Source organism: Ascaphus truei, chromosome 4 (assembly GCF_040206685.1).
Source record: "Ascaphus truei isolate aAscTru1 chromosome 4, aAscTru1.hap1, whole genome shotgun sequence".
Taxonomy (NCBI): domain Eukaryota; kingdom Metazoa; phylum Chordata; class Amphibia; order Anura; family Ascaphidae; genus Ascaphus; species Ascaphus truei.
In genome coordinates this window covers 224,673,865-224,689,688 of record NC_134486.1, presented here as the reverse complement: position 1 = coordinate 224,689,688, position 15,824 = coordinate 224,673,865, and the positions used below count along the sequence as shown (strand labels likewise).

At 42.8% G+C, this 15,824-nt stretch overlaps 1 long non-coding RNA gene across 1 annotated transcript in view; it reads right to left on the bottom strand.

Moving 5' to 3' along the window:
• Positions 1–15,274, bottom strand: part of LOC142492051 (uncharacterized) — a 19,766-nt gene extending 4,492 nt beyond the window's left edge. Inside the window, exons 1-3 of the long non-coding RNA XR_012800696.1 lie at positions 15,217–15,274; positions 14,057–14,150; positions 5,516–5,603 (exon numbers count right to left, since the gene is read on the bottom strand). This is a non-coding gene — a long non-coding RNA (uncharacterized LOC142492051). The remainder of the gene's footprint in view (positions 1–5,515; positions 5,604–14,056; positions 14,151–15,216) is intronic.
• Between the last annotated feature and the right edge of the window lie 550 nt (positions 15,275–15,824).

The window sequence follows — 15,824 nt, the reverse complement described above, 5'->3', positions numbered from 1 at the left end:
GAAGCTGCAGTGAGAGGCAGTACATGTGCCATTGATTGCCAGAGGGAGACTTTGTAAACTGCAGAGGACTGCAAGGCTAGAATCAAAGCCAGAAGCAGAGTGCTTACACAGAGGAGCTCATGGTCGACTCAATGACTGCAAGGTTCCCATATCCTGTGGCTTCAAAACAAACCCAAATCATCACCCTCCACCACTGTGCTTGACAGTTGGTATGAGGTTTTTGTGCTGATATGTTGTGTTTGGTTTTTGCCAAACGTGGCTCTGTGCATTATGGCCAAACATCTCTACTTTGGTCTCATCTGTCCAAAGGACATGGTTCCAGAAGTCTTGTGGTTTGTTCAGATGCAACTTTGCAAACCTAAGCCGTGCTGCCATGTTCTTTCTAGAGAGAAGAAGAGTTCTCCTGGCAACCCTTCCAAACAAACCATATTTGTTCAGTCTTTTTCTAATTGTGCTGTCATGAACTTTAACATTTAACATGCTAACTGAGGCCGGTAGAGTCTGAGATGTAACTCTTGGGTTTTTGCAATTTCTCTGAGCATTGCACGGTCTGATCTTGCGGTGAATTTGCTAGGATGGCCACTCCTGGGAAGATTGGCAACTGTCTTGAATGTTTTCCACTATTGAATAATCTTTCTCACTGTAGAATGATGGACTTTAAATTGTTTGGAAATGGCCTTATGAGCCTTCCCAGATTGATGGGCAGCAACAATTGCTTCTCTAAGATCATTGCTGATGTCTTTCCTCCTTGTCATTGTGTTAACACACACCTGAATAATCCAGATCAGTAAACTGCTAAAACTACGGCTTTTATAGAGGTGGTCACACTTGCTGATGATCAATTAATCAAGGGCATTTGATTAGCAGCACCTGTCTGCTACTTAGCATCTTTACTGTAATTCCTATGGAAGCAGTAAGGGTGTACTTAGTTTTTCACACATGCCTTCTCCATTTTGGCTTTATTTTTGTCAAATAAATCATGACACAGTGTAATATGTAATGTGTTGTTGTTCATCTGAGGTTGTATTTACCTAATTTTAAGACCTGCTAAGAAACAGGTGATTGTTATGTCCTGATACTGTATGTAAAACCATAGAATTCAAAGAGGGTGTACTTTCTTTTTCACACCACTGTATAAGTTTGGTGTTTATGATACAATGTATGTCCTCCTTAAAGCATAAAGATAATTTTTTATCTTGGGACTACTGTGTCAATTAAACATTAATTATATACGAACCTTGAGTGCTAGATAAGGGCTATTATGTGAGTCTCTTATCTCACACTGTGGTGTTTTTCTAGGGTATAACTGCTGCATAAAAAACAAAACTGTGCGCTACTACCTAACTACCTATAAAGTTTAAATATATAAATATATACAGTGCAGTGACTATACCATCAATTTAGTGATAAAAAAATTATAAAAAATTAAACCACAACTCCCACAGTGAGATAATTAAACATTAAATAATAAGTGCCACATAACCGTGTTGGGGATAATGGCGTCTGCAGCTGTAAACGCAGGGGTGGCTCAGCACCCCTCACACACTAAGAGAATGGAAACAAAAGAAAACAGCGCACAACGCCAAATAGTGAAGCACATTCAACAATATATTATAGAATTAAAAAGGGGGTAATATATCTGCGTATATGAAAAAAGTTGGTAAAAGGCATGTAGTGTGTATCACACTGTTTACCACTCGGCAGCTGTTAGCTGTAGATTCAGGTGCTTGCTTCCCTCTGCTGCTGCAGCTCAGTTGATTCTGGGGCAGGACGTCAGTCTTTTCACTCCCAAGGGGATTTCCCTTCATGCAGCCAGGTTCAGCAGCTGGTACTGGGGCTCGGTGAAATCGCTCCTGCTTCCTGGCCGATATGAAGCTGCTCCTGTACCTCGGCAGGTGTATCCTCTGCACAGAGGTTAAAACGCAGCTTGCTGGGGTGCCCTCAGCGTGCCACGATGCAGCAGTGGTGGATTCAATAGGGAAGTTTGAACAGTCTTACAAAGTCTCTCACAAGTGTCCAAAACAGCACACAGGATGAAATAAAAACAGGACAGGCCAATACATAGACAAAGGCCAATGTAAGCAGATATAAGGCAATAGAATGTTACATCCAACTAGTTTCGTAGAATTAACTACTTCTTCAGGGAATAATTAGGCCATTACCCAGAGGTCTTAAATACCTCACATAGATACCTTATTGGTCAACCAATTAGGGATAGACCAATCATCTATAATAGGTAATGGTCTGCGTGATAGGGAAGATGTGTAGTTTACTTTTAAAACAACAACTTTATTAACAAAAAACAATACCTATTTAATATAAACTTACATATAGACAAAATTTAGACAAAATATAGACAAAAATTTAATTCTACGAAACTAGTTGAATGTAACATTCTATTGCCTTATATCTGCTTACATTGGCCTTTGTCTATGTATTGGCCTGTCCTGTTTTTATTTCATCCTGTGTGCTGTTTTGGACACTTGTGAGAGACTTTGTAAGACTGTTCAAACTTCCCTATTGAATCCACCACTGCTGCATCGTGGCACGCTGAGGGCACCCCAGCAAGCTGCGTTTTAACCTCTGTGCAGAGGATACACCTGCCGAGGTACAGGAGCAGCTTCATATCGGCCAGGAAGCAGGAGCGATTTCACCGAGCCCCAGTACCAGCTGCTGAACCTGGCTGCATGAAGGGAAATCACCTTGGGAGTGAAAAGACTGACGTCCTGCCCCAGAATCAACTGAGCTGCAGCAGCAGAGGGAAGCAAGCACCTGAATCTACAGCTAACAGCTGCCGAGTGGTAAACAGTGTGATACACACTACATGCCTTTTACCAACTTTTTTCATGTACGCAGATATATTACCCCCTTTTTAATTCTATAATATATTGTTGAATTTGCTTCACTATTTGGCGTTGTGCGCTGTTTTCTTTTGTTTCCATAACTGCTGCATGCTTGAAGAATGTGGAAAAGGTACCAGGTGGGGGTAGAGGGGCAGTTTGGAGTAGTTGTCCCAGGGAGGGTGGTCAGGACTGCCAGGTGGGTAACAGGAGGGGTCAATGCCTTAACTATCTTAGCAGTTACTAACCACTAAGGTAATTAACAAGTTACTGGCCAGTAGCTATTTTTTTATTTTAATGTTGGTGCCAATGAAGACGAGGACAAAGATGAGGATGGCCTTCATCTTTGCAGGTGTAAGGACAACTTGTATTTACTATAAGGTTGCTGGCTATTGATTGAGTTTTTTAATGGGCAAAAGCGCTATTAGCTATATATGGCTAATGGGGCATTAGCCCATTACTTAGTGTGGTGTTGGGGAGATTTGGAGGAAGAAGAGGGGTAGTAGGGTGCCAATTTATTGCCATTGTGGATATCTTTGCCTCTGTTGAGGGCATAGATAAACATACACTGGCGGCCGCTTGAATTCTTATGCGGCCGCCACCGCAATGTGCGGGCAGACGCGGCTTTTTTTTGCAGCGTGCCGCGCGACAGCCGGGCGCTGGTCACGTGCGCCAGGCATCCCCGAACATGCCAGGCATCCCCGAAGACGCCAGGCATCCCGAAGATGCCAGGCATCCCCGAAGAAGGCTGAAGGTAAGGGGTATGCGAGCAATCCAGCGCGTGGAGCGGAGTGGAACAGCCAGGGGGTCGCGAGGGAAAGGGAAGGGGGAAGTGAAGATGCGGGGAAGATGGTCTGGCACGCGGCCAAGTTCGGCGCCAGCCCGAAAACAGCCGCGGGACAAGACAGGCAAATGCAGCAATAAAGCTGGCCGCAGCAGTAGTGACAATCTATTTATTAAATGGCCAGCGTCTGTTTTTATTGTAATGTATTTGATTGTAATGTATTTGATTGTAATGTAATTGATAGATTGTATTTAGGGGTGGGTGAAGGGGGTAGTTGACCGGGGGTGGGTGGTAGCAGGAGCTGTTAACCCCTTAAGTACCTTAGTTGTAGTAACCACTAAGGTAATTGAAGGGTTAAAACCTCCCGCAACTCTCCCAGGAGGCCTATCCACCCACCCTGGGGCCACTACAGCACACCCTTCACCAATTCCATTAAAACACCTGTAACCACTTAATTACCTTAGCGGTAGTAACGTGGGCCGTGACCCGTGAGAATTAAACTTGAAGGCAATATCGGCACCCCATACAGAGGCCTGTAAGCAGGGAGCCCCTGGAGCTGAAAGTAATGTGGTACAGTTCTGGAAACAGCATGCTTCAATACTATGTAAATAAAAATTAATAAAAATAGCACGATCGCATGTTAGAGCTGTGCAGGAAGAGCGACCAATTTCTTCGGCTCTCACTGCACAGCTCTTCCAGACTGGTGCAGCCCAATAACATTAACACAGCGGGAGTCCCATTCAGAAGCAGGGACCCCCACTGTGTGTATCCTGATTTGAAATTCCCCCCTCTGCTCTGCACTTGGCAGTGATTAGGCCACATTTGGTCCGTGGTTCACCCGCTCAAGTGTGGGGCAGGGTGGAGATAAGTCTGAAAGCATCTGTAGAAAAAAGGCAGTGGCCAGAATTGGGAAAGATATCCCCAGAAGCAAGGTGGCGAAGCATGGAAAGAAAGAGCATGTGTGAGGTCAATTTGTAGGGGTGAGTTTTTGTGCATGGTGCATTGCTGAGTAATGTGAAAGGGCACAGATAAGAAAAGAGTTACATAGCACCATCCTTCCCATGTTTACTTATTTGGAATATCCTTGTATACCATTCCTTTCTAAAAATAATGTCCAACATTTTTTTGAACATATCTATTGTATCTGCCATCACAGTCTCAATGGGTAATGAATTTTCCATTTGAACTGCCCTTACTATAAAGAACCCTTTCCTTTGTTCCTGGTGAAATCTCCTTTCCTCCAATCTTAATGGGTGACCCTGTGTCCTTTGTACTGCCCTTGGGATGAATAGTTATTTTGAAATCTCCTTGTTTTCACCCTGAATGTATTTGTATATCGTTATCATATCCCCTCTTTTCTAATGTAAACAAATCTAAATGATCTAGCCTCTCCTCATGCAGTAAGTCAGATTTTCCATCCCCTTTATTAATTTGGTGGCTCTTCTCTGCACTTTTTTCTAGTTCCATAATGTCTTTTTTATGGAGTGGTTTTACTAATACTTTATACAGTGACATAATTATCTTTCTTCCCTTCCATCCATTCCCATTTTAATAAAAGATAAGATCTTTTTTTCCTTTACAGCTACTGCACTATTGCTAAGCTTGCTGTCTACAAGTACTCCTAAATAGAGATGGGTGAATCCGCTCAAATACGTTTAACGGATTTTCTCCCATTTTTTTCCTCAAAATCTGGTCATTTTTAATCTGTGCAGGCCCATAAAAAACAGCAATTTGAATTGGTGGATGTACCAAATCACAGTCAAATGTAATGTCACAGGCCTTATATAAGTCCTGTGAGATCTCATCTGTTCCAAAGAAGGTGGCGGATAAATATTTCCTGGACCTGTTGTAGAGAAGAAAGAAGATAAGCATAAAAGAAAGATCTACTCACAGGGGCATCCTCTGCAAGCAACTGAGGATTGTGGACTTCTGTGCATCATGCTGATGAGGATCATTGCATTGTGGGTCACGAATTGGTGCTGCAGTTGGATGAGGAGGATGAATATTCAAACCAGTAAAGGTAAGAAACACATTGATTTGTATTTTATTTAATTACAGTGTTTTTTTTAGGATTCCCATTGATTGGCAATGTGTTTATCTACATCCCTTTCAGGATATAGATAAGTATATTGACAATCAATAATTTTTTTGGCAAATGTTTATTTTTATTTAATTGTAATTAATTTTTTTAAGTGTCTCATTCATTACCATTGTGGTAATCCTTGTCCCTATTGTGGGTATTATTTATTTATAAAATATTTTACCAGGAAGTAATACATTGAGAGTTACCGCTCGTTTTCAAGTATGTCCTGGGCACAGAGTAAAACAAATAATACATGGTTACAAGTACAGTTACATAAATGAACAGAGTATACATTATATACAAGACATTGCGTTCACAGTTAAAGAAAATATATATTATGAGCGTATGAAACAGTTACAGACCAGGTTAAAATGTGAGACAGCCTTAGATTTGAAAGAACTTAAACTGGTGGTGGATGTGAGAGTCTCTGGTAGGTTTTTCCAGTTTTGGGGTGCACGGTAGGAGAAGGAGGAACGTCCAGATACTTTGTTGAGCCTTGGGACCATGAACAGTCTTTTGGAGTCTGATCTCAGGTGATAAGTGCTGCAAGTGGTAGGGGTGAGGAGCTTGTTCAGGTAGCTGGGTAGCTTGCCCATGAAGAATTTAAAGGCAAGACAGGAAAGGTGAACTTTGCGCCTAGACTCTAGTGTTGACCAATCTAGTTCTTTGAGCATTTCGCAGTGATGTGTGTTGTAGTTGCATTGGAGAACAAAACGACAAATTGAATTGTAGAGGGTGTCAAGTTTTCTAAGGTGGGTTTGAGGTGCCGAGCCATATACTATGTCTCCATAGTCAAGAATTGGCATTAGCATCTGCTGTGCGATACGCTTTCTGACCAGGAGACTTAGGGAGGATTTGTTCCTGTAAAGTACCCCTAGTTTGGCGTAGGTCTTGGTTGTCAGGGTATCAATGTGCATCCCGAATGTTAAGTGGGAGTCAAACCATAAGCCCAGGTATTTAAAACTAGTGACAGGTGTTAGGGTGGTGTTAGCGTTCGTTCTAATCAGGAGCTCAGTCACTGGAAGCTTTACAAATTTAGTCTTGGTCCCAAATACCATTGTTACAGTCTTGTCAGTGTTTAAAAACAGTTTGTTTTGAGAAATCCAGTTTTCGAGTCTCAAAAGTCAGACTGAAGTATGTGTTGAAGGTCAGAGAGGCTATGGCTGTGTGCATATAGGATTGTGTCATCTGCATACATGTGTATTGAGGCTTCCTTACAAGCTGTGGGAAGATCATTAATGAACACTGAGAAGAGTAGGGGCCCCAGAACAGAGCCTTGCGGGACACCACAGGTGATATCCAGGGGGTTGGAGTTAGAGCCTGAGATGGACACATGTTGGGATCTTCCTGATAGGTAGGACTGAAACCAGTTTAAAGCATGCTTCCCTATTCCAGAGCTCTGGAGTTTGTTAAGCAGGATAGCATGATCAACTGTGTCAAAATCTAGGAATACTGTACCAGTGAGTTGTCCCCGTTCCATTCCACACTGGATTTCATTGCAAACTTTTAGCAGGGTAGTTACGGTGGAGTGTTTGGGACGAAACCCAGATTGGAATTGGCTAGGGAAATTTGTTTTGGTATAGAAATCGCTTAGTTGGGAGTGGACACATTTTTCCATGACTTTGGATAGAATTGGGAGAAGTGAGATTGGCCTGTAGTTTGAGACAGTGTTTTTGTCCCCACTTTTGAAGATTGGGACAACTCTGGCAGTTTTCCAGGTCTTAGGGATATGGCCTGCAGACAGGATAGAGTTGACTATGGACGCAATTGGTTTGGCAATGGCTGGGGCACCAAGTCGTAGGAACCTAGATTGTAGTAAGTCGGGTCCATATTGGCTGCTTAGTTTTAGTTTGAGGAGCACTTGTATAATCTCCTCTTCAGATACTGGGCGAAAATTGAAAATTGTGGGCAGTGTTGGGAGGGGGTGGGACTATAGGGGTACTCCCAGGATGAAATTCAGGTTTGTGGTTTGGGCTGCGTTTCGCTAATAAGTTAGTGGCACACCCCACAAAGTAATCATTGAATGCATTTGCAATGTCAGTGGGGTTTGTCAGAGTAATATCCCCCTTAGTGATATTACTTGGTTGTTGATGGTTAGGAGGCTGGAATATATTGTTGATAACCTTACAGGGTTTGATGTATTTTGGTGGAGATTGTCAGAGTAATATTGTGCTTCTGCATGCCTTGTTTGCCTTGTGCACATGTTCCTCATGCATCTGTAGTGATTGAGATCATTAGTAGTGCCAGTTACTTTGTAGCTTTTCCAAAAGGCATCCCTGAACTGGTAGAGTGCTATAAGGTCAGGTGTAACCCATGGAAGGTGGGCCCCCCTTACCCTTATTTTGCGTAGTGGAGCATGGGTATCGCAGAGTTTTAAGAACTCAGATTGGAAATAGTCGAGCGCAGAATCAGGGTCGGGAATTAAATCGATTCTGTGCCATGGGCAGTTGGTAAGGTCATCCAGAAACTGTTGTGGGTTAAAGTTTTTAAATGTTATAGTTAGGAGAACTTTAGGGCTTGAATGGGGCGGTTTATTTTTCCTTACACAGTACACTATTGTATGGTCACTGAAAATATCAGGAAGGATGCCAGAGGATTGGATTCTGCTGGGGTTTGAGGAGAGAATCCAGTCTAGCAAGGAATGGTTATGCGATTTCAGGTTTATCCGTGTGAGTTGGGAAATGAGTTGCGATAGGTTAAGTGACTTGAGTTGTATCTTAATTTTGTGGTTTTTAGGGTCAAGCCAATTGAAGTTGAAATCCCCAAGAACTAGCAGCTCACTCTTCTCATTCAGAGAGGAAATGGAGCCAAGAAATTGGGTGATATCAGTCAGGGATTGTAGAGGGGCTTGAGGGGGGCAGCAGATGCCAGCAAGCAAGATGGGCTTAGAAAAGGGGAGGCAGATTTTGCCAACTAGAATTTCAAAAGAGGGTGGGCTTGGTGGGCAATTTAGCAGTTTAAATTGTAATGTGTCTGCAATATAAAATAACACCCCTCCTCCTCTCATATAGCTTACTACAGTGACAATCAATGAGTTTATTGGCTGATGTGTATTGTACAGTACAGTACTGTAATGTACATTTTATTTATTGTGTATTTTTTTAAACAAATTAACAAAAGCGATATTAGTACCATTTAGCTATTAGTGCTCTTGCCCATCTGTATGTGTGGTGATGGGGGAAGAGGGGATGGGGGTAGTTGACCCATGGAGGGTGATCAGGCCTCCCAGATGGGTTGTGGTGTGGGGAGTTAGTCCCTTAATTACAATAGTGGTTAATAACAATAACCTCTAAGGTAATTAGAGGGTTACAGATCAATATTTGTAAAAAATATTTTACTGTCAGTGCCTACTGAAGAAACGGAGGACTAAAAGGATGAGGATGGCCTTCATCCTGGCAGGGGTAACTACAACTTTTATATACTATATACTGTCTGGGTAATGTTTTCTTTTTATTGGGCAAATGCGCTATTATTCAGATGTGGATAATATGGCTTGTGCTCATTACTTTACTGTATGATTTGGGGGGGGGGGGTTAAGGGGGTAGGTTGTTATGCCTCTCGTGTGTGGACAATGGGAGGGGTTAACACCATAATTAAGGTATTGAAGGGGTTAACCCCTACCGCAAACCTCACGGAAGGCCTAACCACCCAACCAGGGGCAACTACCCTCTTTACCTACCCCCTATACCCCTAACAAACCAGGAACTATGGTTTAACCTTGTCATTAACTTAGCAGCCTGCCACAAAGGTAATGAAGCTGCTCTTTTTTTATTTTATTTTAATTACATAGTATTCAAGCAGGGGGTCTCTGGAGCTGAACCGTGTCACTTGACCAGGACATTTAAACTTTGTGGAGATATCAGCACCCAATACAGGGGCCTGAAATTAGGAAAGAAGGTGGTCCATGGGGCTGAAATTAATGTGGTTCAGTTACAGAGACCCCCTGCTTCAATCCTATGTAATTAAAATATAATTAAAGCTGCGCGATTATTTAAAAATCCGCAAAATATGAATTGCCCTTTTGGAGAGTGATCCGCTGAAATCCGCAGACCAAAGGAACCAGTCAATCCGCTTCAAATCCAAATTCGCCCAAAAAATTCACCCATCTCTACCCCTAAATCCTTCTCCATTTAACTAATTCTGCTCCATTTAATTTGTAAGTCACCTCTTTATTCTTATTTCCTAAATGCATAACCTTACATGTTTCTGTATTAAACCTCATTTACCATTTACCTGCCCAAGTTTCTAGTCTCTCTAAGTCCTTCTGGAGAGAAATTACATACTGCTCTGATTTTACTACCTTAAACAATTTAGTGTTATCAGCAAAGATGGAGACTTTGCACTCTATGTCATGCTCACGGACATTAATAATTAAGTTAAAAAGCAGGAGTCCCAGTACCGATCCTTGATGTACTCCTCTCACAATTTTAGCCAAACCTGAAAAGGTTTAATTTACAGTATGGCAACTATCTGTTGTCTATCCTTTAACCAGTTTTCAATCCAGATGCAAATATTTTTATATTAAGCCTTTGCAAAATCTAAGTAGACCACATCAACTGCAGTGCCCTAGTCTAAATCCTTTCTTACCTCCTCAAAGAAACTAATAAGGTTAGTTTGGCATGACCTATCCTCCATAAAGAATGGGAGAATGAGTGGCTCAGTGAGTAAAGACACTGACTGGCACTGAGTTTGAAGCAGGTTCAATTCCTGGTGTTGGCTCGTTGTTACCTTGTGCAATGCACTTTATCTCCCTGTGCCTCAGGCACCAAAAACATAGATTGTAAGCTCCACAGGACAGGGACCTGTGCCTGCAAAATGTCACTGTAAAGCGCTATGTAAAACTAGCAGCACTATACAAGAACATATTATTATTATAAATCCATGCTGACTGTTACTGATCATTTTGTTATCCATTAAGTATTCCTGAATATTATCCCATACTAAACCTTCAAGTAGCTTCCCTACTATTGATGTCAGACTAAGGTCGCGCTAATAGTGACGGCGACGTTTACGTCACACAGCGGTCAATGGAAAAATCAAATTGAAGTGACTTGCAGTGATCGGAACAATACATTTGTTTTGACACAACATTGCATCGCTATCACCTTCACCGACAATATAAGTGCAGCCTTACAGGTCTGTAATTCTCCATTGGGAATCAGCTCCCTTTTTAAATGTAGGCACCACATCTGCTTTACGCCAATCTTGTGGTAGTGAGCCTGTGGAAATGGAATCCTTGAATATCAAATGTAATCGTTTAGCTATTACTGAACTTAGCTCTTGAAGAACTCTTGGCTGCATGCCATCGGGTCTAGGTGCTTTATTTACCTTTATTTTATCAAGCTGTCTATGCACTTCTTCCGTAGTTAACCAATTGTTTGTTAATATATAGAGGTTGTGACATCTTCCTGTGGCACTATTTTTTCAATTGATTATTCTCTTGCAAATACAGAAGCAAAGATTTTGTTTAATACTTCTGCTCTTTCCTTATCTCCATAATTTGCCTCTCCATCTCACACGGAATGGGTCTTATTATTATATTTTTTTCTAATCTCTGTTTTTAAGGTACTTAACAATCTTTTCGGGTTGATCTTTCTTTCTATTGCAATCCTTTTTTCATTTTCAATTTTTGCTTATTTGGTTGCCTTTTTGCTACGTGTGCTACATTTCTTATAATTTTGCTATGATGTCTCTTCTGACTTTAAGAATCTAAATGCCTAGATGGGTTAAAAAAAAACGATCGGAGAGTGTGACATCTACTGTACATTATATGTAACTAGGGATATACTATACATCTGCCTACCTACATTGGCATAGACCAGGTGTTTGGAAAATTAACCACACTACTAATCATTATACCAGAGGGGTACGCCACTATACTGTATAGAGAGCTCTCAATAGGAATAGCTATTTGGTAACAAACCAGAATATAGATCTAAGAGCTTTCATAGTAAGTTGTATAGGTCTATCATAAGGGCCAGATGTACTTGGACTAATACCCTACCATGAGTACTACCCAAACAGATGTATTCAACTACTGTGGGGTATCCTGGAACCTAGAGGATCTGGAAGAACCCTAATTTAAGGTCAGAGATATATCCATGGGTCATTTGGCACAGAAGACATAAGCACTGTAGAATATCCATTCCACAGAGCATTTTAGACTAAAGGTGTCTTCTGGCAGGCAATACGTCCAAACTACTAATATTAGGATGACTAGCCCCGCAGGGGCATACTGATCTCCTGATCTGCAGCTTTGTTTTAATTCGCAAGCAATGATAAATATAAAGTGCCCACAGTGTATACAGCGCTTTACAAAAGGTGTGTGTGGGTGTGTATACCAATGGTGAGGGTAGGTGTAGAAATGTAAGAGGGTGTTGCATTACTATTAATGTATATATATATATATATATATATATATATATATATATATATATATATATATATACACACACACACACAAAATGTGTGCAGACACAATTGTATATATGTGTGCTATAGCCCATTGGTAAAAAAGAAGGAAAGTGGATAATAGTAATTGTGCCCATTACTATACTGTATGTGCATATATGTGTATATTAGGGTGGTATAGTGGTTGTTGGGGTAATATATATATATATATATATATATATATATATATATATATATATATACAGTAGATATATTTATTTATATATATTTATTTATTTAGTGTGGGGCTGTTGTGTGTGTTTTCTTTTTATTGTGGGTAGCGGGGTGGGTGAAGGGTGTATTTGGCCCAACGGTGGTTTGTTTAGGGCTTGTGGGTGGGTAGCGGGAGGGCTTAACCCCTTCATGACCGTAGCGGTATTAACCGCTACGGCCGTGAAGGGGTTAAGTGCACCCGCAAACCCCCCCCCCGCAAGCTCTAAACAAACAACAAGGGCCAAATACCCCCTTCACCCACACCTGCTACCCACAATAAACCTGACACGGCGGCTTAACCCCTTCATTGCCTTAGTGGTTAGCCGCTAAGATAATGAAGTGGGCTTTAAATGTATTTTTCCTGCCTCGGATGTATGCCGGGGGCCTCTGGTGCTGGTATTAATGGTATCAGCTCCGGAGACCCCCGGTGTCAGGGTCGCCTAGACCTCCTGCCTAGCCATAGCTTCTTTGTCCACTGGGTGTGCTGCTGCCTTCTGTTTCCTCTGGGTTCCTCTGTCTGCCTGTCTGTCTTCTTGTTGCTCCTGTCTCTGTCCTTTATAGCTCTGCTTCCTGTCTGTTACTTTTGCCTTTGCTTTATGTCAGACTCCTACAGTATGCACATGCCTCTGTCTTTGATTCCTGATCTGTTCCTGTACCTGTATTAGAGTCTGTTCACAGTAAAAGCCCTTGCTAGTAATCTGGCTTGTCCCTGTTTGTTCCTGCTCCCCGGTCTCAGTCCCTGCTCCCTGTTCTCAGTCCCAGTCCTGCCCCACCTGTCCTGTTCCAGTCTCCTCGTTGCAGACCTCTGCTTGTTACCTGACTTCGCTACCTGCCGCCTGCCTCGGACCCCTGCTTGTTACCTCACTTCACTACCTGCCGCCTGCCTCGGACCCATGCTTGTTACCTGACTTCGCTACCTGCCGCCTGCCTTGGACCCCTGCTTGTTACCTCTACTACGCTCGTGCTGTTCCGGCCACCGAGATCCTACCCGCCACAGGAGTCTCCCGTGACAGAAAGCAAAGGCCACTTCTGGATCTCGCTGAAACAGATTCTTCTTCTGCCTGCACCCTTTCCTGCCTGCTGCAGCAGGCCACATTCGCATGGTTGAAGATAAGTACTTTCGTTTCTTTTTTGGAAAATCCCAGTTGGGAAGGTTTTTTTTTTGCTGCTAAGTGTTCTGCAAGAATTATTGCGTTCATAACGAAAAAACATTTTTGCGTAGACTAGCACTGTTGCTGCAGAGACTATTGCAGCTTTCTTTGAGATTTTTCTTTTTGTGCAGTGCCTGGGTTAACCCTTGCAGTACCTGTTGCCACCTTTTTAGACTCTGACTTTTCATTTTCTGGACAAGGCTTGTCTCTGCATCCCTGGTTGGACCACTGCTGTTCACATGGTTCCCATTTCAAAAGACAAGAGTGCTTCCATTATTTTGTTACTGCATGCAGGAAAAATCACAGCAATCTGTAGTTCTTCCTATGATTGGTTCTAAGGTTTCAGGTTTACCTGCAAGTTCCCCTAAAGTTTGTTTCTCTGTAACTTGTGATATCCCTACAATAGCCAAAGGTCTGTCCTGCGCCTCTGTGTATTTGGGCAAGTCACCTTAGGTGTCTCAGACACTGGGGCAGTGTACGAGGGAGCTCAGCGTGGCCACAGAGTTGACCGGTGCAGGGGGATGTTGAATCTTACCTCAACTGAATCTCTTGTCTGGGACCCGCTCACCTCGTCTGCTCCTGCGTGCCGCCGTCTGGAGTATCTGGATAGAAGAGAGGTTTCGGCGCAACTGCGCATGCCTGAGTCAGTGAAGCTCCCGGATGTTCTTCAATCAACTTTATTGTACCAATAACACACAAGGGCTACACCGCAATCTCCCCCTCTACGCGTTTCACCCTCACAGATGACCCTGCTTGTTACCTCACTTCGCTACCTGCCGCCTGCCTCGGACCCCTGCTTGTTACCTGACTTCACTACCTGCCGCCTGCCTCAGACCCCTGCTTGTTACCTGACTTCGCTACCTGCCGCCTTCCTCGGACCCCTGCTTGTTACCCCTACTACGCTCGTGCTGTTCCGGCCACCGAGATCCTACCCGCCACAGGAGTCCCCCGTGACACCCTGTATCAATCCCAGCCAGTAAAAAGGCCTGAATTGTTTCTAAGTGCCGATCCGCCGCTCATCAGCAGCCTCTCACCATCAACTTGCCTACTTTTTGTGGCGTGCTGGATTCGGCAAAAAAACACCATTCTAGAGTAGTGAATAGCGGTGCTAGGCTACTCTCCACTACTAGAATTGAGCGTGGTGGAAAAAATGGCTAGTTGAGGCGAAAAGTGCCTAATAGCCTCGCCAATGGCGGGAAAAAAAACCCGCCAAACACATTGGCGTTTTTTTGCTTCTCGCCACGTTTGCGCCCCCTGCTGAATAGGGGTAGGCATTTTTGTCGTGAATCGGGCGAGAAGTGCCTTTCCGCCGCTTACTGCATGACCCCCATAGTGTACATTAAAGTCCTGAATCAGTGCTGCAGAGTGAGTGGCAAACAATCCCAGATGGGTAAAAATTGATGGAGTCAGCAATGATAGTTCATATAAGGGTGATTTGATCATCTCCATAGAATATGCACAAGGATATATAATCAGAATTCAAATATGAGTAAATCAATAAGTGGCTCTGATATACGGGTACAACAAATATTAGGGGTTTCTCGGGGGAACAGACTTGGACCCTACTGGTGAGATAGGTGTGACAGATCCCTTCACCCCTGGTGCATTGTAACCCTGGAGCAATCTGATGGAAAAATCTCAGTCCCACATGCCATATAGGTGGATGAATAGAAAACTGCTGGGGTAAGTACTCACAGCTTGAAGAATTTTCCTGCTCTGTTGGCGTGCTTCCTGCTGGTATCGAAGAGAAATCTATGAAAATGGAAAAAGCAGTGTACTGCGAAAAATGATGGGATTAAGCACAAAAATATTATAAAAGCAAATTTATTGGGCTTTTGACATCATGGAATGGAGGTAAGGGCAAATAACTCTAGCTTCTCAGCGCTTTATCAAAGAGTGGGTATCCCCGATGGGGATACTCTGTGGGAAGACCCTGGGGCACGACAGTGTCGGCTTGCAAAAACATTTTTTAAAGACAATTTCCTGGTAAACATGTAAAGATCTATCATACCCCCAATATCTTCAGATACTGTACACCATCCATTCACCATCCTAAGATATCCCAGGGATCACAGGTTATGGGGATCCAGTCAAGTCATTGTGGAATTTCACAAAAAGGTGATTATAAGAATACAGTATTGTACAACGTATTGAAGCATATATTCTGTTGTTACATTGTTTCCAACATATTCGTAGGAGAGATAAGCACAGGACTATTTTTGGATACATTGTACAAGAGCAGTCTCACATTCCCTAGGGTCTTGTAGTTCCTGATGGGTGTTTGTTTACCTCGCCACCTCATC